The sequence below is a fragment of the Dendrobates tinctorius genome, unplaced genomic scaffold (genome assembly GCF_039654945.1).
Source record: "Dendrobates tinctorius isolate UK_male_01 unplaced genomic scaffold, ASM3965494v1 ptg000143l, whole genome shotgun sequence".
Classification (NCBI taxonomy): Eukaryota; Metazoa; Chordata; class Amphibia; order Anura; family Dendrobatidae; genus Dendrobates; species Dendrobates tinctorius.
In genome coordinates, this window is record NW_027361810.1 from 4,303,540 (window position 1) to 4,323,773 (window position 20,234).

The following is a 20,234-nucleotide window of genomic DNA, read 5'->3' on the forward strand; positions in this document are numbered from 1 at the left end:
CAGCGCCCACGCCAGGCCACGCGGTGGTGTTAGCTTAGGGGAGATATTGCGAGCCAAACCACTTGACAGGTTGCCACCAACACACCTGGTCACAGGGAAGCACAGGAGAAGCCGGCCCAGGCATCAGGTGGTGGCAACATAGTGGGAGTTATCACATTACTGATACTGACGAGCCAGTCAGGACGTCCGGTACAGCGTGTTAACATTCCCGGGTCACCAGCGCAGTGCACCCAGTGTGGTTGGCAGTTATCGGTTACCAGCAGCTGTTTCACATAAGCGTCACAAGACAAGGGCTTTCGATCTCTCTCCCTGGACGTCTATATGTGAATTCATTGCAGGTTTTCCGCAAAGATCTGAAGCAGAAAGAGTTGCTTTTTTTATTGTAAACTTCCTCTTTTGCCTGCAGGGTGTGCCCCTGATATATATATATATATATATATATATAATTTATTTATTTTTTATTTTTTTTCATATTGCTATATTTTGGACTCTGCTTTTCCCTATTTTATGTTTTATCTTGCATTTTTGGTGGAGATTTTTATTCTTGTTACTGCAGTATGAGAATTTTCGGGAAAGCTGGGTCATTTTGAGTCTGTTTTTTTTTTATTTTCCATTGTTTTCAGATTTTGCAGAGACGCAAGCATAAAAAGAGGAAGTTGGGTGCCTGCATTCTGCATTAACCCTTTTATTATTGGAAGTGTACTCGTATTTGTTTTTTTATTTTTCTAAGTGGTTTTTTTTCAAAGTTTATATACTTTTTCCCTTTTTTATCTCTTCTTAGTTTTCTTCCACCTTTTGTGACATTTTATGAGTTTTTCTAGGTTTTAGTTTTCACTTCTTTTTTTCTGTTTTTGTTAAAAAGAGAATTTTCACTTCTTTCTTCCAGTTTTTTGTTAAAAAAAGAAGAATTTTGAATTTTTACCTGCTTTGGTAATTCCTGTGTTATCTTGCCAATTTTTGATTTTCCATATTCTTGTTTTCTTTTTGTTCCCTTTTAAGCAGGTTAAAAGGGGTTGCAAGGTATTTAAAGGTTTAATCACTTACCTTTTTTTTGAAGTTTTTGGAACAGACACAGTAGGTGTTATTCAGAAAGTTAAGCATGTCGGTTTCTACGGGCAGCTCCGTATGCTGTAGCATGGCATAATGTATTGAAAGGAAAAAAGGGAAGTAGCTAGTTGAGCTCAATTGCAGTCTGCATTTCTTAAAGTGACAGAGCATTTAACGCCGCAGTAGGTGCTAGCAGATAGTGTGAACAAGACAGGATTGTTTTTTTTTGTTTTATGTGTAGGAAAAAGTGTTTTCATACTAATCTGTGCCGTCTGAGAAGGACCACAGGTCTAAGAATGCCTTCCGTGACGGCAGGGGGGGGAAGGAGTCCGCCCCCCCATCTTCTCTCTCCTCCCATCTCCCTCCTCCCTCTATCTCTGCTATTCTCACAATGCAAAATCTCCTCCCCTCTCTCATCTATCTCTCCTCCTATCCCTCGTCCTCCTCCTTTTCTCTCTCCTTCCTCTCCTCCCTTTCCATCTTCATCACCAACGCCCACCTCTCATCCCTCTCATCCACCGCACCCGTCTCCTCTTTCCTCCTCCTTGTCTTCACCATCTCCTCCACCCTTTCTTCTTCTTCTTCTTCTTCTTCTTTTCTCTCACCCACCTCTCAGTTCATCGTCACCCGCTGGCCCAGTGCCAGATCCAGACAATGAAGTGTCCCTAGTTCCACAGGGGACTCTCTCTAAAGAGACAGTTATGACACCGGGAGAAGAAAGTGAATCACTCCCCACACATGACAACACAGGTGCCCTCCCGATACAACAGATAGCAGAAGGGAGGTGTGGGCCATCAGACACTGCACCTGCTAACTCTGAGACTGAAGATCCTATGTGCCAAACGGAGCTGCAGTCTCAGAAGGGGGTGAAGTACACACACAGAAAGAGGAAGTTTAGGCCAGATGTGCCAGCCAATATCAGAACATTGCTGACATTGTAAGACAAAGAGCAGTATATCATCTGATGCTTAAGTCACCTTAGGTTGACGCCCATATATGTTTATGCATTAAAACTGACCAATTAGCTAAGAAGTAAAGCCTTTATGTTAATGAGTAGCCACACCTTTCTGTACAACTGATAAAACCAAGTATATTCAATAAACTTCCAGAGTTTTGCTGGGAGGTATTGCTGCCAACCAAGTCTGGCGTCTTTCCTTCTTTGAGCGCTCAATAAGACTCTGTCTAATTAGGACAGGCCACAGTATGCACAGGGGTAAATCTACCCAAATCAAAAGTAAATCCATCCACAACAACGTCACTGTCAGTCGCTGGCTAGAGCGCGCTGCATTGTGGAGGGAGCACAAGTGTCGCCCGCCGCTGGACTGCGGCCAGGTAAGAAGAACTTTTTTTATTTTTTTTTAATTTTTGAGAGTGGCGTTCCGGGGGGCCCGGGAGAAACAGAGTTGGGGGCAGAATGCTGAACACAGGGGCAGATTGCTGGACATGGGGCAGAATGATGAACACTGGGGCAGAGTGCTGGACATGGGGCAGAAAGATGAACACTGGAGCAGAATGCTGGACATGGGGCAGATTGCTGAACGCTGGGGCCAAATGCAGACATGGGGCAGAATGCAGACATGGGGGTAGAATGCTGGACACTGGGGCAGAATGCAGACACGGGGGTAGAATGCTGGACATGGGGCAAAATGCTGGACATGGGGCAGAATGCTGGACACTGGGGCAGATTGCTGGACATGGGGCAGAATGCTGAATACTGGGGCAGATTGCTGGACATAGGGCAGAATGATGAACGCTGGGGCCAAATGCAGACATGGGGGCAGAATGCAGACATGGGGGTAGAATGCTGGACACTGGGGCAGAATGCAGACATGGGGGCAGAATGCTGGACATGGGGCAGAATGCTGGACATGGGGCAGAATGCTGGACACTGGGGCAGATTGCTGGACATGGGGCAGAATGCTGAATGCTGGGGCAGATTGCTGGACATGGGGCAGAATGCTGAACGCTGGGGCAGAATGCTGGACATGGGGCAGAATGCTGAACGCTGGGGCAGATTGCTGGACATAGGGCAGAATGATGAATGCTGGGGCCAAATGCAGACATGGGGCAGAATGCAGACATGGGGGTAGAATGCTGGACACTGGGGCAGAATGCAGACACCGGGGTAGAATGCTGGACATGGGGCAGAATGCTGGACACTGGGGCAGAATGTAGACACGGGGGTAGAATGCTGGACATGGGGCAGAATGCAAGACATGGGGACAAAATGCAAGACATGGGGGCAGAATGCTGAACACTGGGGCAGAATGCTGGACACTGGGGCAGAATGCAGGATATGGGGCAGAATGTGACAGGGAGACACAGGAGGGGGCAGAATGTGACAGTAAGACACAGGAGGGGGCAGAATGCGAGACACGGGGCATGATTGGAGACATGAGGCAGAATGGAGATACGTGGCATGATTGCAGACAGATGGGGCAGGGTTGGAGACAGATCGCACAGGATCATGGAACAGGATGGATACGATGGAGACAGATGGGGCAGGATGGGGAGATCATATGGGGCAGAATGGATACTCATGAGGGTGGGATGAGAGACCATATGGCTGAAGCCAGGAATGAGACACATGGGAGTCAGGATGTGGGATATTATTACCATAGGAGCTAATTAAGGGATATTATTACTGCAGCGATGTATTTTATTTTTTGAGGATACTGTTTTAAATAAGGGGCGGTCCTGTTACTGTGCAGAGTGACACTATGTCGCCTTTTTTTCTTCATGTGGTGTAATGTAGAAGTGGGGAAAAAATAAGTAATGTGTTCTGCAAGCGGAGCTCTAGATAACTGTGTTATTTCCTGCAGAGACGAGCCCTGGCTGGAAGACGTGATGGCGGTCTGTGCTGGATGAAAGATGAAAAGCAAGGATGAAGTACTTCACCTAGAGACATCACTGGTGAGTTAGTGTGTTACCTGTACACTGACACTATACACTGTATACTATATACAGAGCTCCTGTGTATAATGTCACCAGTGATCACTGTATTAGCTGTACATTATATACAGAGCTCCTGTGTATAATGTCATTGATAACTGTTATGAGTTCATTCTTTGGTTCACCAGTTGTGAGTTCTCCTTCCAGACTCCCTCTGGTGGTAACGGGAGGTAGTGAGGCTGATTTGATCGGTGGAGATCTGCCACCTGAGAATGAAGATGATGATTGGATCTCAGGAGTCTCAGATTGGATTTAAGACAGCCAACGCCCTATTCAGTTGCTGGTGATTCCTTCTGCTTGTCAGGTCTTGGTTCTCAGCTCTGTTCCAGTCAGCTCAAGCTAAGCTTCTCTGTTAATGTTCACACTTGATTTTTTTGTTCTATTCAGTTTTTTGTGTGGTCAGCGAGCCCCGGCTTGGGCTGTGCTGAATTTCCACTCTTATTTATCTGTGTTTGCCAATTTGCTTTTTGTCCCTTATTAGATTGGCCTCTTTTTGCTCTGTCTCAGAATATTTCAGAATGCTGATATAGTGGGAGAAGTCTAGTGACTTCAGGGTTAATTTTGTTATCAGAAGTGTTGGACATTATTTTGTAGGGTTTTGGGCAGATTGCAGACAGTGTCTGTCCTGTCCTCTCCTTTCTAGTGAGTTTGGGCCCCATCGTTTGCTCAGCCTACTTTCCTACCTGTGTTTGTGTTTTCATCTTGTTTCACCGTCAATACATGTGTGGGGGCTGTCTATTCCTTTGGGGTCTGCTCTGGGGCAGTTAGTTTTCCCTTTTCTTGCTTTAGGCTTATTTAGTCCTCCGGCCGTGATGAGACATCTAGGTTCATCGCAGGCACGCTCCACGGCTGCTGCTAGTTGTGTGGTAGGATCAGGGATCTGCAATCTGCATAGTTACCAACCTCTCTGGTTTTTCTGGGCTTAGCATGTTTAGGTTTTTTCCTCCTCGGTGACCCATTCATAACAGATAACTGTATTACCTGTACACAGACACTACATACTAAGTACAGATCTCCTGTGTATAATGCCACTTATGGTGATAGTATTGTGTTTTTTTTATTAATGATCAGTATTGTAGTATTCAGTGACCATGTGGTGGTAAAATGTGGTCTTGGCATGGTGCGGTGGTATTTGTCCCTTTTATGTGCTATTATTTGGTCACTTTGTGAAGGTAATATGTGGTCTGGTCATGGTGTGGCGGTATTTGTTCCTTGTATGTGTTATTATAGGTCACTATGTGGTGGTAATATGTGGTCTGGACATGGTGCAGTGGTATTTGTCCCTTTGGATGTGATATTATTGGTCATTTTAAAAATTGAAAAATAAATAAAAATATACCTAAAGTATATTGCATATTTTAACAAATATTTAATAGGTTAGAGTAGAGTAGAGCTCGGCCAAAAGTGTCTACCCTGTTATGGTGGCGGCTTAAAAAAATATTTTGGCCAAAGCAAAAGCTGCCGGCTATATGTGTGATCTGGTGATGTGAGAAGTGGAGTTTTTCCAAAAGAAAGCAGTGGGACTGTGGATAATTCGAGGGGTGGAGGCGGAGCTGGGTGGAGCCTGGGTGGATTCTCAAGGGGGCCCGAAAATTTTGCCAGTATGGGGCCCCGAAATTCCTAGTGGCAGCCCTGGGCACAGTATAGATGCATAATATATACAGTACAGACACAGCATAGATACAGTATAGATGCATTATAGATACAGTACAGGCACAGCATAGATACAGTATAGATGCATTATAGACACAGTATAGATACAGTATGGATGCATAATATATACAGTACAGGCACAGTATAGATGCATAATATATACAGTACAGACAGTATAGATACAGAATAGATGCATTATAGATACGGTACAGGCACAGTATAGATAAAATATAGATACAGTATAGATGCAGTATTGATGTGTAATATATACAGTGCAGGCACATTATAGATACATTATAAATACATTATAGATGCATTGTAGATATAGTACAGGCACAGTATAGATGCATTTTAGATACAGTTTAGATACAGTATATATGCGTTATAGATACAGAATAGATACAGTACAGATGCAGTATAGATGTGGTATGGAGACAGTATAAATGCAGTATAGATAAAGAGTAGTAAGATATTTTGAATGTGATTGTGTCACAAACTGGAAGCATTTATTCCATGATTATGAAATCCACAGAAGAGCTCCATGTTGTTCTGTAAAAGATGCATCAGTAATTGACATTTTCTAATTGTTTAACTTTCAATTCATTAATGGGAAACAAAAACAAATGACTTTGAGAAAAAGCAGAAGAATCAATCCTGTTCTGGTAGTTGATGTGTCTTCTTTGTGTGATCTGTCCTAGTCTTCTTTTGAGATGTGTCCTTGTCTTCTAGTGTGATACATTCTGATCTTCTGGTGTAAGGTTGTCAGGTTGGATGAAGTATAAGTAAATGCACAACAACAGGAAGAGGGAAGGAAGAACCCAAACACTAGGAAAGGGTCAAGTGGAGACCGGCCCCTAGGCAGATCTACAGTAGAATCACCGTGTCTGCCCTAAATGTCACTATATAGTTTCTGCACCTATCGCCAAGCAGGAACCTAATCCCTGACTGACCCTATTGATAGGTCCTACATAGGGAAGGGAAGAGGCAAGCGCTAGTCAGTCCCAACTAAACTAAAGACAGAGAGTGAAGACAGATGGGGGAAAACACTTAGCTTGAGAAGACAACTGAGATGTCACACCAGCAATCCTCCAAGGGTCTTCAGAGAAAGACACTAGATGACTGCTAGAACTGACTGAGGCAGGTATCAGCTAACACCAGCACCATGCTGCAGCAATTGAGCGTATTTAAACCTTCAGCACAGGTGTGTGATTAGCAGCAATATGTGGAGGTAACTATTGGGTCCTAGAGGGAGAAGGATATTGCTCCATAGCAGAGCTGGAAAAAAACAAAAAGGTGCTTGAGCTAAACGCAAAGACTTTCTACAGCCCGATCCATGTTGATTGTCTGTCACACCTGACACATTCATGACAAAGGTGTCCTGATCTGGTGTGAGGTGTCCCACGTCTTCCGGTGTAAGGTGTCCCAATATTTTGGTGTGAGGTGTCCTCGTCTTGTGGTGTGAGGTGCTGTGGTCCTTTGCTGTGAGGTGTCCTGATCTTCTGAAGCCAGGTTTCCTGGTCTTCTTGTGTGAGATGTCCTGGTCTTCTGGAGTGAGGTGTCCTGGTCTCCTGATGTGAGATGCCCTGATCTTCTGGTGTGATGTCCTGATCTTCTGGTGTGATATGTCAAGAACTTCTGGTGTGATATATCCTTATCTTCTGGTGTGAGATGTCCTTGTCTTCTTGTGTGATGTGTCCTGATATTTCTTTTGAGATATGTCCTGATCTTGGGATATGAGGTATCCTTGTCTTCTGGTCTGATATGTCCTGATTTCTGGTGTGAGAAGCCTTAATCTTCTGGTCTGATTTGTCCTCCTGATCAGGTGTGAGGTGTCATGGTCTTCCAGTGTGAAGCGTCCTGATCTTGTGGTATGAGGTATCCTTGCCTTCTGGTCCAATATATCCTGATCTTTTGGTGTGAGAAGTCCTGATCTTCTGGTATGAGATGTCCTTGTCTTTAGGTGTAAGGTGTCTTGATCTTCTGGTGTGATATGTTCTGGTCTTCTGATGTGATATGTCAAAGTCCTCTGGTGTAATATGTCCTGATATTCTGGTGGGAGATGTCCTTGTCTTCTAGTGTGAGATGTCCTGGTCATCTAGCGTGAGATGTCCTTGTCTTCTGGTGCGGTATGTCCTGGTCTTCTCGTGTCACATGTCCTGGTCTTCTAGTGTGGGATGTCCTGTTCTTCTAGCATGGGATGTCCTGGTCTTCTGGTGTGAGAGGTCCTGATTTTCTCGTGTGAGATGTCCCGGCTTTCTAGTGTGAGATGTCCTGTTCTTCTAGCATGGGATGTCCTAGTCTTCTGGTGTGAGAGGTCCTGATTTTCTGGTGTGAGATGTCCTGGCTTTCTAGTGTGAGATGTCCTGTTCTTCTAGTGTGAGATGTCCTGGCTTTCTAGTGTGAGATGTCCTGTTCTTCTAGTGTGAGATGTCCTGGTCTTCTGGTGTGAGATGTCCTGGTCTTCTAGTGTAACCTTCAGGAGCAGAAAATTGTCCCTTAAGTAACCCTGGCCAAGTGTACCATGTGGACCTGTGCTACCTAACATAAAAATGTTTCCACCCAGTTACTCTACAAATTAACCCCCAATAACCCAGCTTATTAAGGCTGTGCACTCCAGCTAGTCTAGTCTTGCCAGTCCGCTATTTACATCGCCCCATAATTCCCCAAACACAAAGCACACAATCACAATCAAACGACAGCGTCTTATAAAATAACCACGTTCAGGGCTAAACACCCGACATTCGGTCATAATAACAATAAAACAGCTGGGGAGATTGGCGCATCATTAGGAGATACTATAAGCAGAGCAACTAAATGGAGCAGCGCTTGTAAGGGGGAACTATTGACTACGTGTCTTTAGCCCGATTACAGACCATTGGAAGCCGCCTATATGATTTTCAAGTTCACTTGGAGTTTTATAACTTAGTAGAGCTCCCTCTAGGGGTGGGTGCAGAATATCAGAAATATATAATGAAGGGGAGCTGTGCGGGCAGGTCCATATCGGGCGGTCACTGTCCTGTAGATCCATGGCAGCTGTGTAATTTGCTTGTTAGGTTTGCTGCTAGCGGTGGTCTGCCCGCAGGTCATGGTCCTTCTTCATCCTCCTTGTTCAGTAGGTGACACCGGTATCTATGAGAGAGCAGAGTATTGTCAGATGTGCTACAATGAGACGCTGGACACGAGACGCTGTGCAGTAATTATCAGTGCCCGATGATGGCAAAACATATGACAATGTTTCCTCATGGGATATCGCGTCCCTATGTTTAGGTGAGGGTAACAAGCTGAATATGGCGCAGCGGGGAGGACGATGAACACGATAATGCAATCAGCAGTGGAGGCTGCAGACGGCACGGAGGTCCCAGAAAATGTTTAATTCACAAGGAGCAGAAATCACTTTTAGCGAGAGGCTCTTGTGGCGTCTCAGCAGACGGCTGTTTGCTTTTATATGACAGTAAATCACATAATGATCGATGGATCCAATAATTGTCTTCACAATGATGAGAAAACCTGGTGCATGCGGAAATACAGGAGGAGGACGGGGATCTGATCCGTCATGTCACACCAGATTCACAGGACAAGATCCATCACCACAGTCCTACAGGTCACTCATCCGGCGGCTCACTATGTGGTCAAGGTATAGGGCATCCTCACCTCTAGATATGTCCTATCAAGGGGCATGGACCTCATGGAGAGCATGGATGGATGGACAGATAATAGATCGAAAGATAATAAATAGATTGATAGATAATAGCAAGATAAATAGATAAGAGAAAGATACAGTGGGTACGGAAAGTATTCACACCCCTTTACATTTTTCACTCTTTGTTTCATTGCAGACATTTGGTAAATTCAAAAAAGTTTATTTTTTTTCTCATTAATGTGCACTCTGCTCCCCATCTTGACTAAAAAAACAGAAATTTAGAAATTTTTGCAAATTTATTAAAAAAGACAACCTGAAATATCCCATGGTCATAAGTATTCAGCCCGTTGCTCAGTATTGAGTAGACACACCTTTTGAGCTAGTACAGCCATGAGTCTTCTTGGGAATGATGACACAAGTTTTTCACACCTGGATTTGGGGATCCTCGGCCATTCTTCCTTGCAGATCCTCTCCAGTTCCGTCAGGTTGGATGGTGAGTGTTGGTGGACAGCCATTGTCAGGTCTCTCCAGAGATGCTCCATTGGGTTTAGGTCAGGGCTCTGGCTGGGCCAATCAGGAATTGTCACAGAGTTGTTCTAAAGCCACTCCTTTGTTATTTTAGCTGTGTGCTTAGGGTCATTGTATTGTTGGAAGGTGAACCTTCAGCCAAGTCTGAGGTCCAGAGCACTCTGGAAGAGGTTTTCATCCAGGATATCTCCGTACTTGGCCGCATTCATGTTTCCTTCAATGGCAACCAGTCGTCCTGTCCCTGCAGCTGAAAAACACCCCCATAGCATGATGCTGCCACCACCATGTTTCACTGTTTGTATTGGGCAGGTGATGAGCAGTGCCTGGTTTTCTCCACACGTACCGCTTAGAATTATCACCAAAAAGTTCTATCGTCGTCTCATCAGACCAGAGAATCTTATTTCTCATAGTCTGGGAGACCTTCATGTGTTTTTTAGCAAACTCTATGCAGGCTTTCATATGTCTGGCACTGAGGAGAGGCTTCCGTCTGGCCACTCTGCCATAAAGGCCCGACTGGTGGAGGGCTGCAGTGATAGTTGACTTTGTGGAACTTTCTCCCATCTCCCTACTGCATCTGTGGAGCTCAGCCACAGTGATCTTGGGGTTCTTCTTTACCTCACTCACCAAGGCTCTTCTCCCACGATTGCTCAGTTTGGCTGGACGGCCAGGTCTAGGAAGACTTCTGGTGGTCCCAAATAACTTCTATTTAAGGATTATGGAGGCCACTGTGCTCTTAGGAACCTTGAGTACTGCAGAATTTTTTTTGTAACCTTGGCCAGATCTGAGCCTTGCCACAATTCTGTCTCTGAGCTCCTTGGCCAGCTCCTTTGGCCTCATGATTCTCATTTGGTCTGACATGCACTGTGAGGTGTGAGGTCTTACATAGACAGGTGTGCGCCTTTACACATCAAGTCCTATCAGTTTAATTACACACAGTTGGACTTCAATGAAGGAGTAGAACACAAGGAAATGGACAGCATGGGACTTACATATGAGTGTCTGAGCAAAGGGGCTGAATACTTATGACCATGTGATATTTCAGTTTTTCTTTCTTAATAAATTTGAAAAAATTTCTACATTTCTGTTTTTTTTTCAGTCAAGATGGGGTGCAGAGTGTACATTAATGAGAAAAAAATGAACTTTTCTGAATTTACCAAATGGCTGCAATGAAAAAAAGAGTGAAAAATGTAAAGGGGTCTGAATACTTTCCACACCCACTGTAGATAGATAATAGATAAATAATAGATAGATAGATAATAGAAAACAAAAAATGGAGGCAGCACACCAGTAAAAGGTGAAAATAATGCTTATTTAATAGCCCATAGTGGCGACATTTCGGCTCAAAACTGTAAGCCTTTCTCAAGATAGATAGATACATAGATATATAGTAGATAGATAACAGATAGATAAATAGATAATAGATATATAATAAATAGATGATTAGTTTTATGTCCATGGAACATTTTTCTCATCACAGATCATGGATCCCTTTCATTACAGAGCATGTAGGATGATTTCTTGTTGAAATGATTGATATTTTCATCACTGGCAGATTATTTATATTCCACTTCTGCCATCTCATTATCACTAATAGTCATCTAGAGATTTATGGATCAGATCTAGATTGTGGGCAATGGAAGAAAAAAATCCAGAATTATCTAACCAACAAAATAGAATTAATGGAAAACAGAGAAATATCCAAACCCCCGGAGTCTACTGCTGGGGCGGACACTGACAGCCTGGGGCCCCTGCGCAAGAAATGTGTCTGGGCCCCCTCCTTTTATGGCGACAAAGCTACATATACTGTATATATATATATATATATATATATATACACAGTATATATATAGCCACACACACATACATGTATATATATTGCATAGTCTCCTTTATTATGTATACTGCTGTCCCTTATACAGTGCCCTCTCTTGCTATGTACAGCACTGTCCCTTACATATTGAATTATATAGAGCCCTGTTTTTTATTACATACCGTCCTGTCTTGTTAGCTGTATAATGCAATGATGGCTGATGGAGCATGGGAAAGCTTCTATTCTAATGGAGGAGATGATGACTGGTCGTCTGGTCACCGGCTCCTCCATCAGCAGTCATTTTATATCTAAAAAGATAGGGGAATATGTAAAAAAGAGGGCGCTGTGAATAATAAAAATAACAAGAATACAGTACAGTATGTAAGAGACAGTCCTGTACATAACAGCAGAGGAAGCTATATAATAAGTTACGGCACCATATATAACTAGAGAGGATGGTGTGTAATAAGGGATGGTATTATACATAACAAAAGAGGAAACTACATAACAAAGGATGGCGTTATACATAATAAGTAATTACGCTATATACTAAGGGACTGTGCTAGACATAATAAGTGAGTACACTATATACAAAGGGACTGTGCTATACATAAAAAGTGACTACACTATATACTGAGGAATGGCGCTATACATAATAAGTGAGTACACGATATACTAAGGGACTGTGCTATATATAAGTGAGTATAATATATACTAAAGAGCGGTGCTATGTTTAATAAGTGAGTAAACTATATACCAGTGTTCCCCAACTCCGGTCCTCAAGAGCCACCAACAGGTCATGTTTTCAGGATTTCCTTAGTATTGCACAGGTGATAATTGCATCACCTGGACAGGCAAGAATTCAAACACCTATGCAATACTGAGTAAATTCTGAAAACATGACCTGTTGGTGGCTCTGGAGGACCAGAGTTGGGGAACACTGCTATACACTAAGGGACTGTGTTAAACATAATAAGCGATAATAACATCTTCCTCCACCTCCCCCTGCTCCTAAATCCATTATAAATCCCCCTTCCTCCCTTCCCAATCCCCCAAACCCCTCATTGTCCTCCTCCTCCCGCATCTCATTATTGTCCTCTCCCCTACCCCATCATTACCCTTTCCACCACCCCATCATTGTCCTTTCCACCACCTCCATTGCTTTCTCCCCCACCACTCCCATCAATGCCCTCTCCATCACCGCCATCATTGCCTTCTCCCCATATCACCCCATCATTGCCTTCTCCCCATCACCCTCATCATTGCCCTCTTCTCTGCCTACACACACACAGACACCCACAGCACCATTCACCTCTCTGCATGTTCCCTACAGCGCTACACACACACCACCACTCATCTCTACACACACATACGTACACACACACACAGCACCTCTCACCTCTCCGCATGCTCTCCCGCAGCCGCAGCATCACCAGCAGCTTCCTCTCTCTGATACAGCTGCAGCTGACTGCTGTGTGAGACAGAAAGCGTGGGCAGGAAGCAGGACGGATCGCTGCAGCTTTGCTGCCATTTTCTCTTGGCTCTGTGCAGCTGCATCGGCTGCACATGCGGTATGTCCTCCCCTGGTCTACTGTATATCTCAGAGGATGAAGGAGTGATCATACTGGAAAACGGAATGCAAATCTACTCTATCTATCTATCTGTCTATCTATCTATCTATCTATCTATCTATCTATTATCTATCTGTTTATCTATTATCTATCTATCTGTCTGTCTGACTGTCTCTTTCTCTGGCCTTACAGCAACCGACATTAGAGCAACTTTCCTTGTAAGTGAATTAACCTGTAAGGAATAATGTAGAAACTTCCTGCAGATATTGACCTTGGCTGGACCCAGGAACCCAGGACGGTAACACAACAGACTAAGGCAAATTTCTATTTATTCTATTAAGAGAGATGAGCGAATCTTTAGAGAGTCAAATTTGCAAGTTTTGTCCATTTTTTTCCCAAAAAGAACTGAATGCAAGTGTATAATGCTCTGCAGTCTGGTTGGAGTGTATTGAACACAACGCAACCTCAGACTTAGTAATGTCCAAACATCTTCCACATAAATGATTAAATTGTTCTTTACTGTTGCTCTGTCACACTGTCTGTAATGTGTATTCAGTGTTATATGGCTTTCTCTTCATATCTCTATGATTGAGTTGTGACATCCTCTCATGATCCCTCACTAGAAAGCGCCTGCTGCATTCCCTGCCTCAGCTTTTATACACGCTCTGATACTTCCTCCTGATTTGCTGAGTTTCATCATATGATAGCTGCAAGGCATTATGGGGAAACCTGCAGCTATCACATGATAAAAGTCAGAGGTCAGTACACAGAGGAGCAGTGTAGTTGGGAGGATAAGCAGGTAACATTCAGGATATAGCCAGAGGTTGGTACAAGGAGCAGCAGTGTAGTTGGATGGATAAGCAGGTAACAGTCAGGATATAGCCAGAGGTTTGTACAAGGAGCAGCAGTGTAGTTGGATGGATAAGCAGGTAACAGTCAGGATATAGTCAGAGGTTGGTACAAGGAGCAGCAGTGTAGTTGGGAGGATAAGCAGGTAACATAGTCATGATATAGCCAGAGGTCGGTACACGGAGCAGCAGTGTAGTTGGATGGATAAGCAGGTAACAGTCAGGATATAGTCAGAGGTTGGTACAAGGAGCAGCAGTGTAGCTGGGAGGATAAGCAGGTAACATAGTCAGGATATAGCCAGAGGTCGGTACACGGAGCAGCAGTGTAGTTGGATGGATAAGCAGGTAACAGTCAGGATATAGCCAGAAGTCGGTACACGGAGCAGCAGTGTAGTTGGGAATATAAGCAGGAATCGTAGTCACGATATAGCCAGAGGATGGTACACCGACTAGCAGCACTGAGAGGAGAAGGATACATTTGTCTCTCTAGTTATAGCACTATGGCACTTTGCAACAAGCTAGTCCCCTGAGGAGTTCACTTGGATGAAATGCGTTGGGACAGCTGTTTAGGGAAAGTGCAGGGCATGTGCAATATAGGGCTAGATATGGACTGCCCTCGTCAGGGCGGGAGTTTGGGGGATAAATGTTTGATAGCCCCATAGGGATCGACAGGGTATTGTCCTCCCATATCTCTGTTCCAGGGACCCTTGACAATATATAGGATTCCTGAAGACTCCCGTCTCTGCTGCAATATTGGGTGAGACTGTTCCCATTTTCTTTCATGTCTCATCTCTCTATATATTTTCATAGCTGCTAATTATTTTTCAGCATTTGTATCTATTGTATATGTGCAAATGGGGTCACAGCAAGCATACTGTATATATGCTGAATGGTAAATTTCTAATTGCTGTATCCTAGCGCTATATTGTTATCTAAATGTATTTGGGTGACAATTAATATCCTCAATGGTGTGTTGACATGGTTTTTTCTCCCTGTTTTATTAGGGATCCGTTATTTGATCAACAATTTTAAATTATTTTTTGGGGTGACACACACTTCAGGCTTTTTATCTAACAGAGTAAAAGTTACGTTTTAATTTCACCTTTTGCTGTATATGGTATGGTGCTGGGCCGCCGGGTATTGGATCGGGCCAGGAGACCTGCAGTCCTCTGCCCTCCGGATTTAGCTGCAGGGACTTCAGTAACCACGCAACCATGGTATCCGGTTTCTAGCGCTCAGCTCTGGGGCGAGTTTAATCACAACTCCACTCCCCAGGTTCTACTCGACTTCTCTCCTTCTGACACCAGGTAAGGGAACCCCTTCTTGCTTCCAGGCATGACATTCATCCCTGTGAGGTAGGCAATGCGACTGTGGCAACCGGACTCCTGGGGTGCCACACATGGAGCAGCAGTGTAGTTGGAAGGATAAGCAGGTAACATAGTCAGGATATAGTCCGAGGGTAGTACACAGAGCAGCAGTGTAGTTGGATGGATAAGCAGGTAACAGTCAGGATATAGCCAGAGGTCGGTACACGGAGCAGCAGTGTAATTGGGAAGATAAGGAGGAATCGTAGTCAGGATATAGCCCCGACTAGCAGCATATTTGGGAGGATAATCAGGAATCGTAGTCAGGATATAGCCAGAGGTCGGTACACGAATCAGCAGTGTAGTTGGGAGGATAAGCAGGCATTGTAGTCTGGATATAGCCAGAGGTTTGTACACGAAACAGCATTATAGTTGAGAAGATAAGCAGGAATCAGTCAGGATATAGCCAGAGGTCAGAACATGGAGTAGCAGTGTAGTTGGGAGGTTAAGCAGGAATCGTAGTCAGGATATAGCCAGAGGTTGGTACACGGAGCGGCAGTAGGATCGTGAGGATAAGCAGAAGGTGGGAAGAAGCTAGACTAAAGGCTTTGAGCTGAATAATCTCGCAATGAAGGAAGTGCAGTGCTAGGTTTAAGTAGAATGCTCAATCAGCAGATTACAGTGTGAGCCAATCAGGAACTTTGGGTGGAGACATCAGGAACAACACAGGTACCAGTATCTGGGTTAGCAAGGAACTGTCCAGCACGCTATCTGGCTCAGTGGGAAGAGCTGATGCACAAGAGCTGCTGGGTTTGAATCCTGACAATAGCAGTGAGTGTTTCTTGGGGGATTCACCGACTCCATAGAATTTTCTAGAATTCAGCACAAATTCAATTTGCAACAAATCGATTCTCTCACCTCTATCCATTAATGCAATTTGAACTGCATATTGAAGTTTGAGTGTTCCTTAATCAGACACTTTTTGTAGTTTGATACAAGATCATTTATTAATTGCAAAACAATTAAATTTGTCTAAAGGAGGAAACAATAAATATATACAGAAGTGCAAGAATGAAAAATCAGCTCATCATGAAGAGGCAAAGGTAATATGCAAAGATGAGGAGCGCCTTCTTTTATATATACATAATTTAATGCTGTGTCTCTGTCTCCTTTATGTGTTTTATCATTCACTCGTTTGTCTTATTGGATACATACATGCGCTGCTCTGGATTCTCTTGTGGTTTATCATGCTCAATGTATGGCTACTATCATGTCTATCTAAAGACAAAGTTTGATATTTCAGCTCCATTATCTCCAACTTGAGATTCTCCAGCTCTGAGTTTCCGACACATGGGTTTGGTAAGAACACAGACCATGCTCATCCTTGTTTTATTCCAGGTTCTCAAGGTTTGACAGAAAGAAAAAGTTGTTTGTTGTAAACTTTTTTTGCAGATTGTTTTTGGCTTTTTTAAGGAAAGTTTTCAGTTCTTTCTGCTTTGACTAATTGTGCTGTTATTATTTGTCTTGATGTCCTGCATCCTGAACCAGAACACGAGCCCCAGATGCTGCGCATGTGGAAATGGGCAGTTCCATGCCGAGAAGGAGTATTTTCAAAATTTTCAAATGTTTTGGGAATAGTTAATTTTTTGTAAGTTGGTACTTCATTACACATGGCATAAGGTGGCATCACTGTTTCTTTCAAATTTCATATATTTCCAAGATGGCAGAGGGTTGAATGTGAACACCTACTGTTCTTACTGGAATCATACAGTGACAGGCTATATTGGTAAGTGGATTATTATTAACTAGAAACATGCAGAACTTAAGTTCAGTAAATATAAAAGAAATCCTGTTAGGAAACCAAAATACTATAATATCTTTGGTTCTATAAGATTATTGTTTACCGGAAATTTTGCACCTATCCATTGTAGACATTTTCTCAGTAACGTAAGTTACCGAAAAGATAAAAAGTTTTTGTAGGATTGAGAACTAAGCATAAATTAAGTTGTAACTTGCAGAGTTCTTATATTGCATAATGTATTAACTATTCACTAAGTTTCATGTTGCTGCTAAAAGTTTCACAGTTTCTGCATGAAGTAAACTTATTGTAACTTAAGTTCCCATCAGCTTTGTAACGTAAGTTACTTCAGCTTTTCAATATAAGTTACCTGCCTTTCAATTTTTGGACAAGACTTACAGTCAGCTTTTTGAAATAATTAAATACTATCATAATTTTGATGTTCATTTTACTTTATATTATAAGGTCTGTTACAGAACCACTAAGCACCCAGAATATGTTGTGCAGTTATATGTATGTATAATAGGTTCCATGTGAGATGCATGTCCCTAATGCATCAGCCCACAGGCTGTGCCCCTGGGCAGAGGGGACACGATATTCTCCTTTTGTCCGCCCTCCCCCCACCTTTGTAATTCCCACAGTAAACATACGCAGGCTCCGGCCACCTGCGGCTTTTGTAATGCATGTCTGGCCTGCCGCTTTTCTATTGGCCTGCCCTCTGTATCTGTGTGATATATTCTGTGTCCTGTGAGTAAAGTGTTGTCAGAATGGAAATACGTGGAGAAGCAGTGATCTTTTATATGCGCCCATGTAACCAAGGAATTCCAGCCAGCGTCATTCATTCAGACTCCAGCCAACGCAGAGCGGACCTCCGAAAACACGGGGTGGTACTGAAAGAGGTACCCCAGCTTGGTAGAGCCCGTTACAAGGTCATTCTTTGTATTTTTAGAGTCACAATGCCATTAACGCCAGCTAAAAAGATTCAAAGTGATAAGTCACCAGTTCCATTACAAAACAGCGAAAGTGAGGAGGTTACTTCCTACCAGCACACAAAGAAAGAAATGTGTAGTAAAAAAACTATTTGAATCATTTTGTGAACCTATCGAAAGTACAAGTTCTTCATCCAAGAGAGCAGGACCAACAGCATTGAAGCCCAGTACTGCAGATACAATCACATTATTTTACGAAAGAGACGATATAACAAGTAGAGCTTCCCCAGGTGTAAAAGATGTTGTGACAGTGCGCTCCTCTGAGTGTTCTAAGAAAAAAGTGCAGACGCGGCATCTGTACCCATCACTGTTGGAAACATATACAGTTTTTGTTGAAGAACATCCTGATATTGAAATTGCCAAAAGCAAATTTTGTGTTCTTTGTCCACAACCTGTAAGTAGTAAGATTCCACACAATGTGTCTGTGCAAATACCATGAGAATTGTAAGCTTGCTATTGAGGCCTTCCGTAAAATATGCAACACGTTTCCACCTTATGGCCATAAATTTATTGACTCTTTGTGAAATACCAAATGAGAATTGTTGGTTTTCAAAGTGTGAAAGATGTAAAGGAAACCTTATGTTTACATTAACTTCAGATTTAGATGTCCATGAAATTCCTGCTAGCAATGCAAATTTCATGCCAAAATTCCAAATTTCATGCCATAGGGTATTTTGCAGGCCAATGTATTGGCTTTAGAACCACTAAAAACACGGTCTATTACAATGCTAATACTGCAAGTCCCCTGATATTGAATACAAAGTTGATGACTGGGTTGAAGTAATGTGCGATGGCAGAAAGGATCGTGGAGCGGTTACTGAGGTTGCACGCAATGAGATGAAAGTGAAAACCATGGAACTCTATGGCAAGAATAAAAATACCTGGAAATGGCCATCTAAAGACGATGAAATTCATTATGATGTCTGCCATATTTTAAGAAAGGTTGATCCTCCCCTGAAAATGGGTTCTAGGGACATTTGGGAATTTTTTGATTAGCCAGCAAGTTAAATGAGCAGTGACCACACATTTACATCCTTGTTGACGTTCTTCATTAGCTGTGTCTGAAGTCATTGGACTGGACCACACGTGTAGGCCTAGATTAAAATTTAGTCTACATTATGTAATTGATAAACGGTCGTATTTTGTAATCAAAATTTCCACTCTGCAAAAATGTTGACAACTGAAGTATGAATATTGATTGATTACATTTTTGTACTAAATTTTAGCCTACATATGTAGTTTACACCAGCGAATTCACAGGCAACCTATGTTTTGTCTAAATAAAGTCAGTTTTTGCCTTCTCATATATGAACACTGACAAAGCTGAACACGTTCTTTGTTTTGTAACGTAAGTTACTCTATTGTGTTGTAACGTAAGTTACCAACATTTCTTGTAATAAAAACTGGTGCATTTAACTTGAGAGGTTAAAATAAATTTGTTAGAGTTGCTTGGACTATTGTTTTTTAATACAAGAAAAATAGTGCTTCTCCCCTGTTTACCAGAACAGAATATTTGGCAGTCTCATGATATGGACAATTGCCTTTCCTTTTTTTGTGTAATGTAAGTTACCAAGTAATAACACTGTATTTTGTATTTAATTTGTATTGTTTAAAAATCAAACTGTGTTGAAATCTATTGAGAATTGTTTAATGTACCATACACATTCACTCATTTTTGCGCCTGCCTTCAAAGAACAGTCTGTAGCCATTATCAGTTTTTGGCTTGTGAGTGTAACGTAAGTTACCATGGAACTGCCCAAATGTAGAACAGCGCTCGTAACTAGAAGTCATTAAAACAGGAAAAAACAACAAAACCCCTTTCTCATTTTCAGCAGCGCCACTGAGTATAGGACGTGCTCGGACGTAAAGTCAGAGATCTGGTTTCTCTGATTAGCGCAAATTAGCTTCAACCCAAGAGGTCAGTGAGATCCTGACGGTGAGGAACTTACCTGTTACCAAATGATCTCCGCTTTCTGTCGCAGTGATCATCCCCCTTCTGAGACATTACATTGAACACAAGCAGCTCATGGTAATGTCAGGGAAAATAATTTGCCTTTCTTTTGCTTTTTTTTGTAACTTCTTAATTGTATTAGT